Raw genomic sequence first — 22,020 nt, 5'->3', positions numbered from 1 at the left:
ACTAATGGGGTTCATTTCTAGAGGGTTGGATTGAAAAACAGAGAAGTTATGCTAAACTTGTACAGAACCTTGGTTAGAAAACATTCGGAGTACTGTGAACAGTTCTGGTCTCCACACCTTCTCCAGTGCCTCCACAAAAAAGGATATGGAGGCACTGGAGAAGGTGCAAAAAAAGATTTACTGGGATACCACCAGAAATGAGAGGTTATACCTATCAGGAAAGATTGAATAGGCTGGGGCTCTTTTCTCTAGAAAAGAGAAGACTGAGGGGTGACCTGATAGAAGTCTTTAAGATTATGAAAGGTTTTGATAGGGTAGACGTAGAGAAGATGTTTCCACTTGCGGGGGAGACCAGAACTAGGGGCCATAAATATAAGATAGTCACTAACAAATCCAATAGGGAATTCAGGCGAAAGGTCTTCACCCAGAGAGTGGTAAGAATGTGGAACTCACTATAAGGAGTAGTTGAGGCGACTAGCATACTTGCATTTAAGGGAAAGCAAGATAAACACGAGGAAAAAGAGAATAGAAACATTTGTTGATAGGGTTAGATGAAGAAGGGTGGGAGAAGACTCACATGGAACATAAACACAGGCATGGACCTGTTGGGCCGAGTTGCCAATTTCTGTGCTATACATTCTTTGTAATTTGTAATCTTTCTGCCAAAAGAGTAATTTGCTGTATAAATACATTTCAATCCCATCTGTTAAATGCACACTACTTATGAAATGCTTAGCAACTTGGCTCAGCAAGGCAGCTAAGAACAAAGTCTGCCTGTTGGAGCCCCTTCATAGATTAACATTGACAGTTTCAAATACAGAACCAAATACTACAGGCACAAATCAGAACTTCAGGTGTGCACTTATTTATTACATTACATTCCCTTTGAAAGATATTTGATCATCCATGAATGTAACTACAAATGGATTTAACTCGGAACATGGTACTCAAGTGTTTAGTTTCTGGTTCAATGTATTTATACTTGAGCTCCATTACTTGCCATCATTTCCAATAGCATGAAATGTCTGAGGGGTTGTCTGCAAATATACAGGGATAGTATATTGTTTTATTTTTTGGGGGTCAGGGGGTGAAGGAGGAAAGAAAGAAGGAGGAAAGAAAAAAGGGAAGAATTAACGTGTACATGGGCAATTTCTTCTCTTTGGAAGCATTAACAGAAAAGCATTTTTAACATGTATTGTTCTACAAATTATTGACGTAATTAACTCTAGAAAGCCAAGATCCTTCACTCAATTTGGGGGCATAATTGAAATCTTGCATTCGATTAGTCAGAAGTTTATTCTTTTATATGCTTGAAGTTCACATTTCATAACCTTCCTCTATAGGGATCCAACAATTCATCAATACAGTTCTTTAGGTTTATAAACAGGATCAAAAGATAGACTCTCATGGACCTTGAGGAGTATTTTCTTGCCCAAGCAGGGCATAACTTGATTCCATGGAAAAGGTGTTCTTTTGTTTTGGGCAAACAGCCTGCAACTAACATAATGTCAAAATGAGGTATTAGCATGAAACAAAATCAAGAACAAAAACACTGATTAAAGGAATGGAAGAATGAAGCAGTTACCATTGTTAAATACAGCAATTAGCAAACTTTTGCAAGTTTTAAAGTTAAAATTATCAGTGAGAATTATTCTATTATAAAATGCACAATGAGTTAACTTTTTCCCTGAAATATAGAGCATCACCTCCAAGGAGCCGGGGGAGAGATCAAGAAAGCCACTGCATAAACAGATGAGTAAGAAAAAGTGTAATTACAAATCGAACCTCTTCATGAAAAATAAAACCCAATGGAAAAAAACAATTTTTCTATATTATAGCTATCTTCCCTCCTAACACTACATTAAGCAGGAAATAGGCTCTCAAAAAATATTATGGGGATCATTAAGTGCTATTCTTTTGCTTGCACGTTCCAGTGATGTTTTGGGCCTAACGCAAGATGCCGAAGTATCTAAAATTTGAATAAGCTACCAGTTAATTAACTTGTGTTGAGCTAATGACGGACAGGAGCAATTTAAATCAACAAAATTGTCCCAGCAATCAAACATCAGATAGACCAGGTGAGTCGAACCTCCAGCCTTATGACCAGGTGACCCTCAAGCCCTTCCAATTCAGTCTTCAAAGTCCAGAAAACTTAACCTTATTTGTGCTTGTTTCTTACTTGCTGTTTTTTCCTGACTGAAATTATAGATCTGTAAGTTTGGAAGGGGCTGTTTTTAGTGCTGTTGCCTCATTGATGGTAAGTACTTAACCAGAACACCAAGATGTGTTAGTATCATCAGCTTGAGATATATGTAAATTAATGGGAACCTGGATTTAAACTTTATATGTGACACTTCAGGCTCCAATGTATGCACCTATGCGCCTGACAAAGACAAAAGCTTGCACATTCCTTATAGACTATTCCAAATTACATGTAAAGATCAGCAGGTCTAGGTTTTAAAAATGATTTGCAATAAGTCTCTGAGTTCCAAACAACTGCAAATCTCTCTCCCCTTCCAAATGATCCCATAGTTCAAAATTCAGAGAGTAATTTTGGCATAGATACTGCGTGATCTTGATACTTCAACTATCTATACCGATGTGAAACCTCTCCTCAGGTAACAAGGTTCATACAAACGTCATTATTGTTGTAATAGTGGTTATGTTACTGGATTAGTAATCCAGAGGCCTGGACTAATAATCCGGAGTCATGAGTTCAAATCCCGCCACGGCAGCTGGGGAATTTAAATTCAATTAAATAAAATCTGGAGTTAAAAAAAAACTAGCATCAGTAATGGTGGCCATGAAACTACCGGATTGTCGTAAAAACCCATCTGGTTCACAAATGCCCTTTTTTAGGGAAGGAAAACTGCCGTCCTTACCCGGTCTGGCCCAGATGTGACTCCAGACCCACAGCAATGTGGTTGATTCTTAATTGCCCTCTGAAATGGCCTAGCAAGCTACTCAGTTGTAAAATCTTGCTTAAGAAAGTCATAATAAGAATAAAACCGGACGGACCATCCGGCATCAGACCACTAGGCACCGGACACGACAACGGCAAACCAAGCCCAGTCAACCCTTAAAAGTCCTCCTCACTAACATCTGGGGACTTGTGCCAAAATTGGGAGAGCTGTCCCACAGACTAGTCAAGCAACAGCCTGACATAGCCATACTCACAGAATCATACCTTTCAGCCAACATCCCAGAATCTTCCATCACCATCCCTGGGTATGTCCTGTCCCACCGGCAGGACAGGCCCACCAGAGGTGGCGGTACAGTGGTATACAGTTAGGAGGGATTGGCCCTGGGAGTCTTCAACATTGACTCTGGACCCCATGATATCTCATGGCATCAGGTCAAACACGGGCAAGGAAACCTCCTGCTGATTACCACCTACCGTCCTCCCTCAGCTGATGAATCAGTCCTCCTCCATGTTGAGCACCACTTGGAGGAAGCATTGAAGGTAGCAAGGGCACAGAATGTACTCTGGGTGGGGGACTTCAAGGTCCATCACCAGGAGTGGCTCGGTAGCACCACTAATGACCGAGCTGACAGAGTCCTGAAGGACATAGCTGCCAGACTGGGCCTGCGGCAGGTGGAGAGCGAACCAACACGAGGGAAAAATCTACTTGACCTCGTCCTCACCAATCTACTTGTCGCAGATGCATCTGTCCATGACAGTACTGGTAGGCGTGACCACCGCACAGACCTCGTGGAGATAAAGTCCCGTCTTCACACTGAGGACACCATCCAACTTGTTGTGTGGCACTATCGCCGTGCTAAATGGAACATATTCAGAACAGATCTAGCAGCTCAAAACTGGGCATCCATGAGGCACTGAGGGCCATCAGCAGCAGCAGAATTGTATTCCAGCACAATCTGTAACCTCATGGCCCAGCATATTCCTCACTCTACCATTACCAACAAGCCAGGGGATCAACCCTGGTTCAATGTGGAGTGTAGAAGAGCATGCCAGGCGCAGCACCAGGCGTACCAAAAAATAACGTGCCAATCCGGAGAAGCTACTACTCAGGACTACATGCATGCTAAACAGCGGAAGCAACTTGCTATAGACAGAGCTAAGCGATTCCACAACCAACGGATCAGTTCAAAGCTCTGCAGTCATGCCACATCCAGTTGTGAATGGTGGTGGACAATTAAACAACTAACAGGAGGAGGAGGCTCTGTAAACATCCCCAACCTCAATGATGGTGGAGTCCAGCACGTGAGTGCAAAAGGCATGGCTGAAGCGTTTGCAACCATCTTCAGCCGGAAGTGCCGAGTGGATGATCCACCTCGGCCTCCTTTCGATGTCCCCACCATCACAGAAGCCAGTCTTCAGCCAATTCGATTCACTCCACATTATATCAAGAAACGGTTGAGTGCACTGGATACAACAAAGGCCCCAACAACATCCTGTCTGAAGGGCTGAAGACTTGTGCTCCAGAACTAGCCGCGCCTCTAGCTAAACTGTTCCAGTACAGCTACAGCACTGGCATCTAACCGACAAGGTGGAAAATTGCCCAGGTATGTCCTGACAACAAAAAGCAGGACAAATCCAATCCGGCCAATTACCGCCCCATCAGTCTACTCTCAATCATCAGCAAACGATGGAAGGCGTTGTTGACAGTGCTATCAAGCGGCATTTACTCACTGATGCTCAGTTTGGGCTCCACCAGGATCACTCGGCTCCAGACCTCATTACAGCTTTGGTCCAAACATGGACAAAAGAGCTGAATTCCAGAGGTGAGGTGAGAGTGACTGCCCTTGACATCCAGGCAGCATTTGACCGAGTGTGGCACCGAGGAGCCCTCGTAAAATTTAAGTCAATGGGAATCAGGAGGAAAACTCTCCAGTGGCTGGAGTCATACCTAACACAAAGGAAGATGGTAGTGGTTGTTGGAGGCCAATCATCTCAGCCTCAGGACACTGCTGCAGGAGTTCCTCAAGGCAGTGTCCCAGTCCCAACCATCTTCAGCTGCTCCATCAGTGACCTTCCCTCCATCATAAGGTCAGAAATGGGGATGTTTGCTGATGACTGCACAATGTTCAGTTCCATTTGCAATCCCTCAGATAATGAAGCAGTCCGAGCCCGCATGCAGCAAGACCTGGACAACATCCAGGCTAAGTGGCAAGTAACATTCGCGCCAGACAAGTGCCAGGCAATGACCATCTCCAACAAGAGAGAGTCCAACCACCTCCCCTTGATATTCAACGGCATTATCATCGCTGAATCCCCCACCATCAACATCCTGGGGGTCACCATTGAGCAGAAACTTAACTGGACCAGACATATAAATACTGTGGCTACAAGAGCAGGTCAGAGGCTGGGTATTTTGTGGCGAGTGACTCACCTCCTGACTCCCCAAAGCCTTTCCACCATCTACAAGGCACAAGTCAGGAGTGTGATGGAATACTCCCCACTTGCCTGGATGAATGCAGCTCCATTAACACTCAAGAAACTCAACACCATCCAGGACAAAGCAGCCCGCTTGATTGGCACCCCATCCACCACTCTAAACCTTCACTCCCTTCATCACTGGCTGCAGTGTGTACCATCTACAGGATGCACTGCAGCATCTCGCCAAAGCTTCTTCGATAGCACCTCCCAAACCCGCGACCTCTACCACCTAGAAGGACAAGGGTAGCAGGCACATGGCAACAACACCACCTGCATGTTTCCCTCCAAGTCACACACCATCCCGACTTGGAAATATATCGCCATTCCTTCATCGTCGCTGGGTCAAAATCCTGGAACTCCCTACCTAACAGCATTGTGGGAGAACCTTCACCACACGGACTGCAGCGGTTCAAGAAGGCGGCTCACTACCACCTTCTCAAGGGCAATTAGGGATGGGCAATAAATGCTGGCCTTGCCAGCGACGCTCACATCCCATGAATGAATAAAAAAAATTAATAGTGTAGACTGAATGAATACCCTGATCTGCCACAGATTTCAAATCGACAGGAAACACTGATGTGATGAAGGAGTTTTTACATCATGCTTAATGGAACTTAAGAGTTCTGCAGTAGTGCAAGTATTGGAGATTAGTACCAGAGGTATTCAGGGCACCAGGATTCCAAGTGCGGTATGAAAGGATGGACACATTTTTTTTTGCAACACTGGGCTGATGTTTTTCCGTTTCAGGAAGTGGGGTGGATATGCAACTTGCAAAGCAGAACCACTTCCTGCAGTTCTACAATAGACTATAGCAGCAAATGGCAAGGTAAAAGCAGAATTTATTCCCATTTATGCAGCTTATTAGTTTAGGCTACATTTTAAAAGTTAGTTGCTCTGCTGCAAAGCCAGGAGTTGACTTCACTGAATACATAGTAGGATTCTTCCAGTCCATTCATTCAGTTGTACAGTTGCGATTTCGGACTGATGCTAAGTTCACTATCAATCACAGCTATTTGGTTAACTGATGGGGAAAACAGGTAAGCAAATGTGGTTGGAGCTCAGAACATATTAAGCACTATAGTGGGACTCCATCCTACTAATGTAAACAAGTCTTGGTACATTCAGCACAAACAGTATTTTTCTTTTGTTAATTATTTTAGTTACATACAGGCAGTGTGAGGATATGTCATGTGTCTCAGAAAGGAAGACTGTACTTGGCAAATCTGAGAGTTCTCTGAGGAAGTGACGGATATGGTTGATAGGGGAAAATGCAATGGATGTGGTGTACATGGACTTTCAGAAAGCCTTTGAAAAGGTACCACACATGAAAATATTGAAGATTAAGGGGTAAAGAATTGGGAAAGAGTAGCAAGTTGGATTAAAAATTGGTTAGAAGGTAGAAAACAGAGCAAGAATTGAAGGCAGTTTCTCAGAGTGGTTGGACGTGGATAGCAGTGTCCCACAGGGCTCTGTTACAGGACAGCTTCTGTACACTGTGTACATCAATGATTTGGATACAGGGCTAGAGGGTGTGATGTCCAAATTTGCAGATGACACTAAGATTGGAGGCATAATAAATAATTCTGAGGACCAAAAGAAGTTGCAGGGGGATACTGATAAGCAGGTAGAAAGGGCAAAAAAGTAGCAGATGGAATTACATGTCAGTGTGAGGTGGTATAGTAAGGTTTAAAAAAAAGTAATACTTTGGGGAAAGATTGGATGATGAGCAGAGATTCACAAGACATTAAAAGCACACATGGCAAAACAAAAAACTAATGGAATTTTGGGTTTTATGGCAAGAGGTATAGAATATAAAAGTCGAGATGTAATGGGGAACCCGCATAAAACTTTCGTAAGAACACAGTTGGAGTACTATGTGCCGTTTTGAGCTCAACAATGTAGGATGGATGTTGAGGTAACAGAGTGAGCACAATGCAGATTTATTAGGATGCTGCCTAGTACAAGGAAATAAATATAAAGACTTGAAAAATTGGGGCTGTTTTTGTTAGAATAAAGGCGATTACATGGTATTCTTGGTAGAGGTATTTAAAATGGGACATGGTAGACAGAAACAGACTATTTTCAGTAGTTGATGGATTTAGAATGTGGGGACATAGATATAGGGCCAGAATTTACTGTGAAAATAACGGGGAGGCTAATGGTGCTCGCCGTTATTTATGCGCAAATTCTATAGCAACTTCAGGCGAGGGGCAGATGCGCGATTAAAAAGGGAAATCCAAAAGTTGCTGTCCAAGATGCGCCGCTCTGCTGTTAGCTTCGTGAAAACGGCATATCACTGTTTGCCTCACCCTTGAATGCCCTGAAGTTGCTGTATTTGCACGGTAGATACGAACTAAACTCGCTACAGAAAGTTAAGTCTTGTCCATTTCAGTCGAAGTACCCTTTTAACGACATGATAAGTGTTAATTATTGCCAATCAACATTTCTGGCACCGAAAAGTAACTATCACAAGTGTGGAGTCGCATTCTTCGGGTTTAATTGTTGTTGGAGAGTCTAAAAATGTAAAATTTTTAATTTTAAAAAAGTTTACTTTTCCTTTCTGTCTTTTTTCTCTTTCTCTCAATCCAATCTTTCTTTCCCTATCTTTATTTCTCTTTCTGTACCTAATTTGACAATGAATACACCCATTCTAATTTACACTTCCTTCTCAGTCCTTGCACTGTTAATTTCACAATCCTTCAATCTGATTGGTTAAGGAGATATATAGTTGCTTGCCCTGTTCACGCAGGTCCCAGATGCCCGGTTTCCTTTATTGCACCGTTATCACTTCACACTTTCAGCAACTTGCCACGCAAAAAAATGTTAAAACCTAAATGTCCAATGGCAAGTCTAACTAATGGCACATGCCATTAGATGCCCTGCCACAGCAAATTATGCACATTATCTTAAATGCAAGAGATTTAGGGCAAAGAGCAGTAGAAACTTACAATCCTCTATTTTAAAAAGAAGTGAGGCTGTGGAATGCAGTAGCAGAGTTAATGATTGAAGCAGCGACCTTGTCAACTTTTAAGGATAGGTAAGAAAGGTGGTTGAAGGAAAAGGGGATAAAAGGGGATATGGGAACAGGGCAGACACATGGGATTAGGACTACTGCTGGCGTGGAGATTCAACACAAGCACAGACTGGTTGGGCCTAATCAGCCTGATTCTGTGTTGCACTCTCTATATTGTCAATCAGCAGGGTCCTACTGTATTATAGATGTTATTTTTCATTGGCACTAGTAGCATTTTTTTAAAAAAAATACAATTTTAAATTTGAGATGTAATGGGGAACCTGTATAAAACTTTAGTAAGACCAGAGTTTCTTGGTCTTGTAGATTCTAACAAAATCAAGTTTCTAAACCTCCACCCCTTCAACACAACTCATGCCCCTTATTTCCATACTGTTGAGAGTGGGTGCAAATCACTTCAATGAATTGAATCACAAAAACAGTGTTACAAAGAGCAGGAATCTCCTAACATTTTAATAATTTCAACACAAAAATGGCTAACTTATGAAAATACTTATATCCTGGTGTACTTTTACATACAAATTGTATTTGAAAATTAAATTTCCCTTAAGCTATTATAGCTAATCTATTTTAAAAAGTAATCTGACTGAAATTATATAAATCAAATAGATGCCTAATCTGTATAAAATTCAGCCTAGCATCAAATGCAAAATGATGGGCCAACAGCTCATGTCCTCTGTCTCCAGTGGCCCAAGAGTTAATTTGAATCTCCTGAGCTGACTAATATTTATTACAGGTAAACAACTTACAATTTCTATTAAACCCAGATCTGTTTCCACCCCATCCGCTATTTTCTTATCTCCACTCATACTTCAATTGGGAGGATGAAAGGATCACGTGTGGCAAGTACACAAACTGCAGTCATTAAAAATTGAGCGCTTGTAATGTTTTTGAACATTGTTTTTATTTTACATTTTTTTTAAAGCAGATTACTAGTTCAACTAGGGTTCTCTCAAATTGATAGCACAGTGCTGGGTAGAGACAAAAAAAATTCATGTATTGAACTGCAATGAAAATCTGAAGCTAGTTACTCTGCGAGCTATCTTTTCTGTGTCACATAAGATCTTTAAATGCTTCCAATAGCTGTATGGGCCTTCAGGCACAATAAGATGTTAAAATCTCCGTGGTGTTTTCATAAAAAAACAAAAACAGACATCTTACAACTTGCCCATTTTCTAACAGAAATTCCATATGGGAAGAAAGCAAGTCACTAATGAAGTTGAAAATATGAACAAGTATTTGAGATGACTGTTAATGTTTGGGTTTCTTCAGATACCTTTTCTCATGCCCAACACAAAAGACAGTTCATGAACTGAAGTGAAATCTTATGTACAAAGTAATCTAGAATGGTGAGCCTTGGATGAATAGACCCATTTATCATCTCTGAATTACTTATAGGATTTCCACTCTATGTCCACATCACTTCAGAGGACGATTAATATTAATAACACCAGACACTTAATAGATTAAACAACCGAATAGGCTTATCCCATAGATAAAATCATTGCAGAACCAAGCAATAACTGTGAACTGTTGAAGTGTGTCCAAGTAACAGTAGCTTTGAACCAGATCACGAAAGAGAAAGCCATCAGCTAAGTTCTGGGCAAATAAAGCCAAAACGCATCTTGGAAGGAGCAGCCTAGCAGTTACATTCTTTCTCAGAATTACGTTCCCATCTACGATGCTCCATTTTACCTCTTGTGTATGTTGCAGCCAGATCGAAATTATAACTAACTAGTTTGTCAAAAAGTGGTAGATTCTTATAGCCATAAAACCCTGTGAAATACAGTCTTGTTTTTAAAAAGTCACAGAGGTACTTTACTCAATAATGGAGAGCAGACTCCATAAAATATACAAAAGTGTGATGATACTCATCTGTGGCATTTGATAAGTGCTGCTTGTGTTAAGGCTACTAGTTAGATTACGTTGATCAATAACCTAGCGACACTGGGATGTGTTTGATGAATGTTTACCCAGATGCATACTTCTATTAGTAATCAAAGAGTATTGACTTGAATTGTCTTTTCTTTATATATTTTGTGCATAGTCACAAGAACAATCCTGAAAAACATTGCTACCCAGATAATTGGATAAAGTTTGAGATGTCTGCAACAAGTTGCCCTCAGCAAAAGTTTTTGATAAATATATTAAGTGAAAGAAAGTGGTAAAGGAGAATATGGGCCCATTAAAGACGGATGCAGGCAAGACTATAATGGATAATAAGGAAATGGCAGACTTGTTAAATGAGTACTTTGTATCAGTTTTCACACTGGAGGAAGAGGATAAAATACTAGCGGTACCAGGGAATGTAAAAATAAGTTAAGGGGATGAACTTGGTGCTACCCAGAGTATTAAAAGAAATAGATGAGGAAATTGTGGATGCAATTAGTCATAATTTTCCAAAGTTCTCTAGATTCGGGAATTTCAAATATCATTCCATTATTTAAGAAGGGAGGAAGTTAGAAACCAGGTAATTACAAACCTGTCAATTTAGCAGCAATTGTGGGGAAGTTACTGGAATCTATCATCAGAGACAGAGTGACTGAGCACTTGGACAAGTATCAGTTGGTCACGTCATATCTGACTAATCCAGTTGAATTTTTTGAGGTCACCAGCATTGTGGATAGGGGAGTATCTATGGATGTTGTCTATATGGACTTCCAGAAGGCATTTAATAAGTTTCCACACAAGAGATTATTAGCAAAAATGAGAGCGAACATTATTGGAGATAATTGCTTGGGAGGTAGGAGACAAAGTGTAGGGATAAAGGATCATTCTCTGATTGGCAGGATGTTACAAGTGGTGTTCCTCAGGAATCTGTACTGGGACCTCAGCCTTCCCACAGATATATTAATGACTTGGATAAAGGAATAGAGAATTGTATATCCAAGTTTGCAGATTACAATAAGTTAGGAGGCACAGTAAGTTATGCAGATGGGAGCAGGATGTCTAAGCAAGTATGCAAAACTATGGCAGATGGAATTCAATGTATTAGAGAAAGATAAGATAATCAGAATATTTTCTTGATGGTGAGATACTAAGAGCTGTGGAGGAGCAAGGGGAGTTAGCTGTCCATGTACACAAATTAAAAGTTAGTGTACAGGTACAAAATGTAATCAAAAAGCTAATGGAATGTTAGTCTTTGTCTTAAGGAAATCAAAAGTGAGGAAGTGATGCTCCAGTTGTACAGTCTTGGTCAGACCCCATCTGGAGTACTGCACTGAGGTTTGGGCACAGAACCTCAGGAACAATATGTTGTCTTTATGAAGGGTACAGCGCAGATTCACCAGAATGATACTGGGCATTAAAGGGTTAAATTATGATGGGTTGCATAAATTTGGCTTATATTCCCTAGAGTTTAATGGATTTGTTTTAGGTAAGGGTATCAAGGGATATGAAACAAAGGTGTGTAAGTGGAGTTGAGGTACAAATCAGCCATGATCTAACTGAATGTCAGAACAGGCTTGAGGGGCTGAATGGCTTCCTCCTGTTCTTGTGACCAACAGAGCAAAAAACAGACATTAAAACAAACAGCTGCAGTTTTTATGCTATTCCTGTGGAGCTACAATACCCAGAACATATCGTGATCCAGGCAGGATATGTAAAAATAAGTGAGGGGCGAGTGACAGAACAAAAAGATTTAATTTTTTTTAATATACAGTTTAACCATTAAATAAAAGTTCTATGTTAATGGCGGTGTTAAGGATAATTTTTTTTCCTATGTTGCTAAGGGATCTGATGTTTTCCCCAGGGCCAAAGGGTGATGCGATTTTCTGCTTGACTGCAGACATTGCAACCAGGGGTAAGTAGCCTGTCAGACCAGACTATTACGAATAGTCACGTGCTGGTTGGAGACTCAATAGTGGGAAAAATGTCCTTAGCACACCAATGAAAGTGTCAGTGAGAACTACAAATCCAATGTAGGAGATGATTGGTGGGGGAGGATGGGCATTCTTTTATTAGGTTAATAGCTCAGAAAAGTTTTGATGAGGGAGAAACAGTTAAAGTACTTACATCTTAAGCAAATACTAAAATCCGTTGTGAGAAAGGGCAAAAAATATTTTGGAATAGGATTTCAGACTATGCCTTGGTATAGGGGGACCTTGATGTATTATGTTAAAAATGCTACTATTGAGCTATGATGTGGAGATGCCAGTGATGGACTGGGGTGGACAAATGTAAGGAATCTTACAACACCAGGTTATAGTCCAACAGTTTTATTTGAAAATCACAAGCTTTCGGAGGCTTTCTCCTTTGTCAGGTGAGTGTCGAAGTGTCACCTGACGAAGGAGAAAGCCTCCGAAAGCTTGTGATTTTCAAATAAAACTGTTGGACTATAACCTGGTGTTGTAAGATTCCTTACTATTGAGCTAAACTTAGTTCGCGCAGGGTTAAATCCACAGGACAGCAGGGCTGGCAGGTATCAATTAAGTATCAAACAGGGCATCTGAACCAGCATGCTGCAGACAAGGAATCATAGTTTGATATCCAGTGATCATTCACGCTCATTGCTGCTGCATCAACTCTATTCATTTGAACTTGGCAAGGGCCATTGCCAAGTTAGGCTGGTGAATTCTGCTCTTTTTGTGGAGGGGGATGGGGGGAGACCGGGTAGTCAGTTTAACTAAAAGCTGACACTGGAGACAGACGAGAAAAAACAGCTGCAAAAGCTGGAAGCAGTCCAAAGGGCTGCAAGAAGGATTGCATACAGAGGAGAATTAGAAAATTAGCTTTAAATCTAGAAGATGACCCACTGAACTGTGGTAGTGCAGTGTACTCATTCTTTTTCTATTACGTGAAGACAAGTTGTTTTGAAAGAAATAAGTGAAGCCGATCAGAACTGTTATTCTGTATGTTCATCTGAAGGGAAATAAAACAGCTTAACAATTCGTATCGAGTCTCATCTCACCAAGTGTTTGCTCAGTCTGCTTTCGGAGCGATATGGTCCTGTCATTATATCCCTGGGTTATCCTATTGTAAGAAAGGAAAAGATTTGCATTTATATAGTGCCTTTCACGACCCCATGATCCCCAAAGCACTTTACAGTCAACAAAGTCCTTTTGAAGTGCAGTCACTTTTGTAATGTGGGAAATGTGGCAGCCAAATTGTGCACAGCAAGGTCCCACAAACAGCAATGAAATAAACAACTAAATAATCTGTTTTAAGTGTTGGTTGAGGGATAAATATTGGCCAGGACACTGCAAGAACTCTCATGTTCTTCTTCGAATAGTGCTGTGGGATCTTTTATGTCCACCTGAGAGGGCAGACGTTTAACATCTCATCCGAAAGATGGCACCTCCGATAGTGCAGCACGCCCTCAGTACCGCACGGCTGTGTTCTGCTGCACACCTTGGCCACTGCCTGCCTGCACTAGGCCTGCTTCTCCCTGGCTTCTAGCTGTCTACCTGCATGTATATTTAAAGTAAAGGCAGTTCCACTCATCCTGTTTTTTGTTAAACTAATTATACTGAAAACTACCATGGAAATTTATTTCACTTAAAAATAATTTCATGCATTCAAACTTTTGTACTTTAACCAAAGTTTGGGATTATATAATTTACTTTAACCATTAGAATTCTGGAAAGTTTTATATTTTAATAGCCACCTTTTAAAATATTATTTGAAGTATTTCAAAAGATCTAGAAACTATTGCTAAAGGTGTTAGCAGATAAATGCTTTGCACATTTGTCTGTTATTTCAGTGGAATCATTAACTTATTTAAAATAAATGGGCTGCAGGGCTATGGGGAAAGAGCAGGGGAATGGGAGTAAGTGGATAGCTCTTTCACAGAGATGGGCATGATGGGCTGAACGGCCTCCTTCTGTGCTATAGATTCAATACTGAGCTGGACAATGGGGGAGAGGTGCTGAAGGAAGTTGGTAGCTAAACATGTCAAAGACTACAGAGAATTTGAGAATAAGGGATAAAACCTGCTTCTGTGCTATAAGATTCTAAATATACTAAGTGTTCATCCATTAATATCTGCAACAGTAATTTCTGACCTTAAATGTTAACAATTGATAGTTTTAGGCTTTGGTAATTTACTTGAACTCTTAGTGCACTGGACTGGTCATTGTGAAAAACAAATGAAATATGAATTATTCCTAGCCAACCACAAACAGATTCACAGTTTGAATTTAATTCCTTTGGGCATTAGCAGGATTGAGTTATTGAACTGGTGTGTGTTGAAAATCTGTACACAGAACATCCAAATGATCCGGCTCTAATTACCAACACACCTCATTCTGTACAGCATGTATAATGGAAACCAGTTCATAACTTTCATAGTTAGCGAAATTTTGTACATGGTATTTTCAATATCAAAAATACTTTTCTCAAGTTTTTTCTGGTGCTACCTCGTGTCTAAGAGTACGAATTAAACTAGCTCCATTTCACATAGCATTTAGATTTAATCTGCTAATGCCTGCTAACAAACATTCATCATACTTCAATCATAGCTAACTAAAAATAAATTGTTCAGCCTTCCAGGGTTTTTGTTCATTCTAAAATCCAAAGTGCACATTTTGTCTCCTCTTTTTGGTGGGCACGCATAATGGTTGCTTACAGCTGCCAATAATCTAAATCTTAAATTGACTCACTATCAAGGTTAAAGAAACTACAGGTGGACATTTTAAGTACCACTCCAGACTATTCTGAGAATGTTTAAGCTGCATTCTGAACCCAGAAAAAATAAGATGGAAAGAGGAAAATGGCTTCAGTTTAGGCAATTATGACAAAAGCAAAGTTTGGCTTCCAAAATTCTGCAGTTGAAACTATTGAGGAGAGCTGCAGTTGCATTGCAATTTATTTCCCCCAAGTGAAAATGTATTTTATATTTTTAACTCCCAAGTTTCCAAATATTGGATTGTCTGAGCTACTGCTTCCAAGTTAAAGCAATTAGCTCCAAGATAATCTTTAAATGAGCGTACAGAAAGCACTTTGAAAGCAATGTCTATGTGAAAAAAGTCACTTTTAATAAAAATGATTAGGGAAACATTCTGAAATACTTTTCTTGTAAAGGGACTATTTTTCTCCTCCCCCCACCCTGTTGTTGTAGTGGATAAATGCACCATGTGTTGTGCCACTGGGACATTCACATCAGAAAGGTTTAATCACTGCTCTGTGCTGAAATAGACAATTATTGCAATCTACAATATTAAAACTGAAGTGGAAAGGCACTTAAACTGCCCTGTCAGGTCTGCTAGTTTACAGACTGAACAGAGACAGTTGTGAGTTCTCACCTACAGTTATACCCTGTTCCCGAAGCTCAGCTTGGAATCAGATAGAACACAGAGGTTGTGAACAGTCTGATTCAGCCTGAGACAGTCGGTGGGCAGGAGGATGGAATCGGAGAAGAGGGTAAAGATGTTGTGGTGGAAGCTGAAGACTATGGCTTCGATCTTTTAAATGTAGCTCACCTAGGATTGTACGTTGAACAAACAGGCTGACAACACAGAGGCAACGGAGGGGTCGAGAGGTGTTGAAGAATTAGAACTGAGCGTCGTCAGCGTACATGTGGAGCATGTCTTTGGATGATGTCGCCGAGGAGCTACATCTGGATGAGGAAGAGGAGGAGGTCAAGGATAGATTCTTGGGGGACTTCAGAAGTCTGGGGGAGGAAAGAGAAACCATTGCTGGAGATGCTCTGGCTACAATTGAATAGGTAATATTGGAACAAAGCAAGGGCAGTCCCACTCAGCTGGACAACGGAGGAGAGGTGCTGGAGGAGAATGATGTGGTCGACCGTGTCAAAGGCTGAGGTCGCGAAGGTTGAGGAGGGAGTGCAGTCACAGAGGATATTATTTGTGATTTTAATTAGTACCGTTTCAGCGATGTGGTGGAAACCTCATTGGAGATATTCAAACTTGGGAGTTGCAAAGATATGCATGGACTTGGGAGCAACATGTTCAAGTACTTTGGAAAAGAAAGGGAGATTGTTGATGGGGCAGTAGTTTGCAGAGACAGAAGGGGTGAGGGTGGATTTTATGAGGAGGAGGGTGATGACAGCAATTCTGAAGGGGAAGTGGACAATGGGTGAGGCAAGGGAACCATTTACAAAGTCAGCTAGCATGGGGGCCAGGAAGGGAAGTTGTGTGCTCAGCAGTTTAGTGAGAATGGGGGTTGAGAGAGCAGGTAAGTCTGCTGGACAAGATGAATTCAGAGAGGGCATAAGGGGAGATAGTAGAGAAGCTAGAGATAGATGTGCTTCTGGCTGGAGGGTGGGAAGAAACACAAAGAGGCAGCTGAACAGATGGTCTTGATCTTAATGACAAGTCCATGAGCTCCTCACACTTGTTGGAGTTGAGGGTGGACAGGCCAGGGGAGGCTGGTTTAGCAGAGGGTTGACAGTTTGTTAATATAGTATCTCACACCAGCAATCATTCCAATGTTTAAAAAAGTGTCTATGGCATTTCTATCACATTTTATTACAGATGCAAAGTAACCTTTTAAAAAAGAGCCACTAACATGCAGCCCAAAATTTACAAGCAATTACAAATAGCCTCCGATTGATCTCAGCAGCTTATAAGTAGGTATAATTATCTAGAATTCTAAGAGCAGTGGCCTTTAAAGGGACAAGCCAGGCTAGGTTAAGAGTGAAATATAACAACCATATTGCACACCCTAAGCTACCCATGAACAACATCAAAGGAGAGCCACTGTTCGGATCAAAAAGCAGAACCCAACAATTACAAGCAGGTCCTAGGTTAGTGTGCGTTCCATGACTTTAACCGATTGGATCTTGTCACTTTTGACAGGTATTCCGATAAAAACAATTACATAATCACCATTCCGTTGAAATGCAATGTCAAATGCTAAATTTCTCCAAAATAAATTAAACTGTGTAAAAGACAGAGCAGATTAACCCAACATCTGAAATTTCGCATTTCAAAACAGGATTGAGTTTCTTTTCCAAAGTAATTGCAGCTGTCACCAGTGAGTTTATAAAAGTTTAGCTCAAATCCCAAAATTCTGACATGGACGCAATTCGGTTTACAAGACATACACTGAATGAAATGCATTTGCTGACTGCCAACATGGCAGGATCTACTTCCAGCAAACTTGCATTAAAGTAACTTTCAGCAGCAAGTAAACTCCAAAAGGAAAACAAAAACAAAGCGTAGCAATAGGCAAATCTAATCCTAATAAAACGACCAAATCGCATTCACTTTAGGGGGATATTTTGTAGTCACAATTTCTTAAAACCAAACGGAGCTGTTAATGCTGTGCCCGAGCTACTATGCAGCGGCGTGGACCCTGTAGAATGCCGACCCTGTCACTCCACCCCCACACATCACACACTGCACGTCAGTCACTTTCAACCAAAGGCCGCGGAGCCAGGGATGGGGGCGGGGGTCCCTTTACAGTGGGTGGGGGGGTGGGGAGAAGGGAGTATTCTCTCAGGGTGTCCCATGTAATTTAAGGTCAGGCCATCTGTAACACTTCCTAAACCAGAAGGTGAGCTTTTATTTACCTGATAATCCCTATCTCCAACTCCACGCTCGCGTCACCCTGAACAAAATGCCACCACTTCCCACCACCGCGCATGCACCAAGCTGGAATCTCGCGATATCGCGTCCGCCGCGAGCCTTCGGGATACGTCACGGGGCGCGCGGCGAGGGTCGGTGAGATCGTCGGAACGTACCGGCAAAGGGGGGAGGGGTGGTGTGTGCAGTTCAGTTTAGTTCGCCTGGGTACTCTCTGATCAGGTGCAGCTTCAAGGTTTCCAGGCCCCAACTTTTTCAGGTATTTGACCCATGAAGTCAATTCTGCTTATCATAAGATTTCTGGTCAAGTCCACCTCCAGGGCAGTTAGTTCAAGGGTCCACTCCCAAAACGTCAACCTGTCTTTTCTCTTTACAGATGCTGCCTGCCCCACCTGCTCTGCATTTCCATCATTATCTGCTTTATTTCAGTTCCATTTATTTGAAACTTAACTCTGTTTAGATTTGTCCCCAATGATTTCAGATGAAGTCTGCCACGGTCAAGGCAAATTCCAGGAGTATAGATCTGCGAATCTTGGTTAATTTGATCCCCAGGATTCCCTTTGTAACTGCCTGCACAGATACAAAGCAAAATGCTCAGTTGTTGAGTATATTGAAGACTGAGATCGATGGATTTTTGGACATCAAGGGATACGGGGATCGGGTGGGAAAGTGGAATTGAGGTAGAAGATCAGCCATGATCTTATTGAATGGTGGAGCAGGCTGGAGAGGCCACGTGGCTTACTCCTGCTCCTATTATGCTCTTATGTAAAAATACATTTTTGTACATTTGGTAAAGCTCGTTCATCCGAGACCTGCTGAAAAATACAAAGAACCCTAGCTTCCTCTCCACAGGTGCTACCTGACTTGCTCAGTGTTTCCAGCATTTTTGTTATTACTAAAGAAAGAACTCACATTATATAACACTTTTCACACAATTGAGATATCCCAAAGTGCTTCACAACCACCGAACTACACTGCTTATGGAGTGTGGAATAACATAGATGACATATGAACAGTTCAGAACATTCCACAAAGGTTGGGAAATGTCTGGGTTGTGAATTTGGTTTCCAGCTCACATTTATATTGTTCTGCTAGCAGTGCTTTTGTGTTGCTCTCTAAACTTTTTTTGCCCTTTTTTTTTATTAGTTGCTTTCTATTTCAGTCTTGTACTGAATGATTTGAACAATTCAAACCTATTTAAATACCTCTCCAACAGTTGCTGGGACTTGTTGGATTTAAATAAATCTCAATTCAAGAGGAACTGCCAGTTATAAATATAACCAAACAAATCACAGTAGATTTTTGTATGAATGTGGCATGCCTTCTTCCCTCAAACTTTCTGTAGCTTTGGAAACAACCAAATACACCTTTGTGACATTTGTATTGAGTTAGGCTTTCTACAACTGGTTTCTAAACTCTTTGGGCCCAGTTTTTCTGGCAGCCCTCTGCCCTGGCACTGGACAGGAACAGGTGAGCCTGAATTTCCTGGAGAGCAGCAGTCAGAAGATTGTTCAGACCTCACTTGTCAACTTATTTCAATGTTAACTTGCAATAACAAAATTGGTAATTATTAATGGAAAGCAAATTGACATTTATAATAAGTTTATATGCTGCAGCGTGTTGTTTTTTTCCTTAATTAGTACAGTCTTGAACTGGTTATAAAAAGAATATGGCTAGTTTACTTCTACTTTGTGCTGGGAAATTTTTCCCCTGTTTTCCCAGTCGCATAACAAAGAAAAAGGACGGCGACCCATGATGCTGTGCCTTCACCCCCTTTACATTGTTCTGCTATTTCTGGGGTTTGGATTAAGAAAGAAAGGAAAAGTAAGAAAATAATTAAAAATTAAACATTTAAATCACTTAAGAACTTACTACATGCAGGAACGAGACTCTACAGTTTAAATAGTTCCCTTTCTGGTCTGGAGAGGTCGATTGGCATTGCATTAATTATCACGTCGTTAAAAGGGTACTTACGCTTTGAAGTACCAACTCTAACTTTCTGCAGCGAGTGCAAAATCTGCAAGTTCTTAAAAATAATGGGGAGGTTGAGGACGTGCTGCTATTTGTGCAAGGCAAATGTTGGAGCAGGGTATATCGACCTGCAAGTTATGGCAATTTGCAGCTCACACCGTTTCTCTTCTTCGCCTGAACTTGCTGGCCGATATGCGCATTAATAACTGTGTGGGTCGTGAACGCACGATTTGGGTCATTAAATTTGCTAAGAGTAAATTCAGTGTGTTATGAGTTAGAGATAGGCTGATATATTTCATTTGCCGATGTTATATCTGCCATTAGGATCAAGGTCACTTTACTGGTAAGCGAAAGTGTTTGTGGTCTGCTCGGAGTTTCCTGATTACCGCCAATAATGATCTTATGATGGAGTATTGCCAACATGTGGACAGATAAATATGTAAATTGGGTATCTCTCATAGAGTGTCTACTTTTGAAAGTGTATATTTGTATCCTGATAATTCCATAATAGAAAATGATCCTTAAAAAGTAATTTAAGACTTAAAAGACTTTTTTCTTTTAATCATTTGATATACATATTAGCTTAAAGCTGACCCACGAGTGTTAAATGAGGAGCTGTTCCAAAATTATATCTACAATAGACCTGAGTACTTTCAATAGGTTGGGGAGCTTAGGTTAGTATTAATGCTTATGATAAGTAATCTTTATGTTGATTTATATGGGCAGGGCTAGGAGAACTTGACTGCAAGTGACTCATCAGGGATCAGAGTCCTTGCATGATTCAAAAACAACAAGGAAAAGCAAATATGTGCATTAAATTTCATAAGTGCAGCAATCATTCATTCAAAAAGCATGTTTATTATCTCTGCTAATATATGAAAGCCAACAATTGTTACATATAGGGGCACCGAAGTTCCGCAGGGGTTTCATTGGACTTCTGAAATTTTAGCCGTGTGATCCTGGAGGAATCCATCAAAAAAGACAGGGACCCAGTTAAGCCATGTCCGTACCAACTCTGGGAGTTCTAGTTGGCAGTAAAAGGGGCTGAACTTCCCCTTGCCCCTTACAAAGCCAATGATCCCAAAGAGGCAGATATTCCCTAGCCTGTATTCTCTAGAGTTCTCTTTTCCCTGGCTCAGAACGGACCTTGTGTATTACTGGAGGCTGCTATGCTTGGAGAGATGAGGCGTATTAGCTTCCAGATGGGCACAAGTGAGCCACACCAGCCGAGCCTTGGTGAGGGGAATAGCCTAGACCCCAAAGGAAAGAGATTTCTTCAAAAAGTAAAGCGGCTGGAGTCTTGGCGGCGGAGGGGGTGCCTGGGGCTCACCCCTGCCCCGATGGCAGGCAGATTGTGGATTTTTCAGCCGCGTTGGGGAGGTGGGTGCCAGGGTTATATCTGTAGTAGTGCCGGTTCCATGCAATGAGTTGGCGTGGTGCTAACCATACAAACTCCATTAGGGTTAGCGCTGATGGGTGTGCTCCCATAGAGAAGATAGTTCCACTTGCAGGGCAGACCGGAACTAGGGACCAGAAATATAAGATAGTCACTAATAAATGCAACAGGTAATTCAAGAGAAATTTCTTTACCCAGAGAGTGGTTAGAATGTGGAACTCGCTACCATAAGGAGTAGTTGAGGCGACCAGCATAGATGCATTTAAGGGGAAGCTAGATAAACACGTGAGGGAGAAAGCAATGGAAGGATATGCTGATAGGGTTAGATGTAGTCGGGAGGGAGGAGGCTCATGTGGAGCGTAAACACCGGTATGGACCTGTTGGGCCGAATGGCCTGTTTCTGTGCTGTACATGCTATGTAATCTATGTAATTCATAGATTTTTCGGGCTAGGGTATTTCTGGGTTGGTAGTCCTTCAATATTTATGTACTTTGGTCTATATAATTCAGCCTTGATAAGATCAATGTCTTTCAAAATTAATAAAAATAATCATTTTAAATATCTTAAAAATTTTCTACAATCATACTATTGTACTTTTATACTTCCTAAAATGTACATATGTTCCAGAACATTTTTATTAACCAGTCAATTTGGATACTAAATAATAGCTGAAGACAATGAAGGTTATATTTAATCCTCTCCACTCCCAAGAAGTACATTTTGTTAATAAAATGGT

General features: G+C 41.1%; 1 protein-coding gene across 4 annotated transcripts in view; it reads right to left on the bottom strand.

The window, feature by feature from the left end:
- Positions 1-17,970, bottom strand: part of znf507 (zinc finger protein 507) — a 46,584-nt gene extending 28,614 nt beyond the window's left edge. For 2 of the 4 annotated variants that reach the window (XM_067997974.1, XM_067997977.1), the window contains exons 1-3: positions 17,905-17,970; positions 15,851-16,041; positions 13,342-13,403 (exon numbers count right to left, since the gene is read on the bottom strand). The gene's annotated coding sequence lies outside the window, so the exon portion shown is untranslated. The remainder of the gene's footprint in view (positions 1-13,341; positions 13,404-15,850; positions 16,042-17,904) is intronic. The other 2 variants (XM_067997975.1, XM_067997976.1) reach the window with 2 other exon arrangements.
- Between the last annotated feature and the right edge of the window lie 4,050 nt (positions 17,971-22,020).

Source organism: Heptranchias perlo, chromosome 16 (genome assembly GCF_035084215.1).
Source record: "Heptranchias perlo isolate sHepPer1 chromosome 16, sHepPer1.hap1, whole genome shotgun sequence".
NCBI lineage: Eukaryota > Metazoa > Chordata > Chondrichthyes > Hexanchiformes > Hexanchidae > Heptranchias > Heptranchias perlo.
The sequence above is the reverse complement of the archived record's forward strand: the minus strand, read 5'-3'. Positions and strand labels throughout refer to the sequence as shown.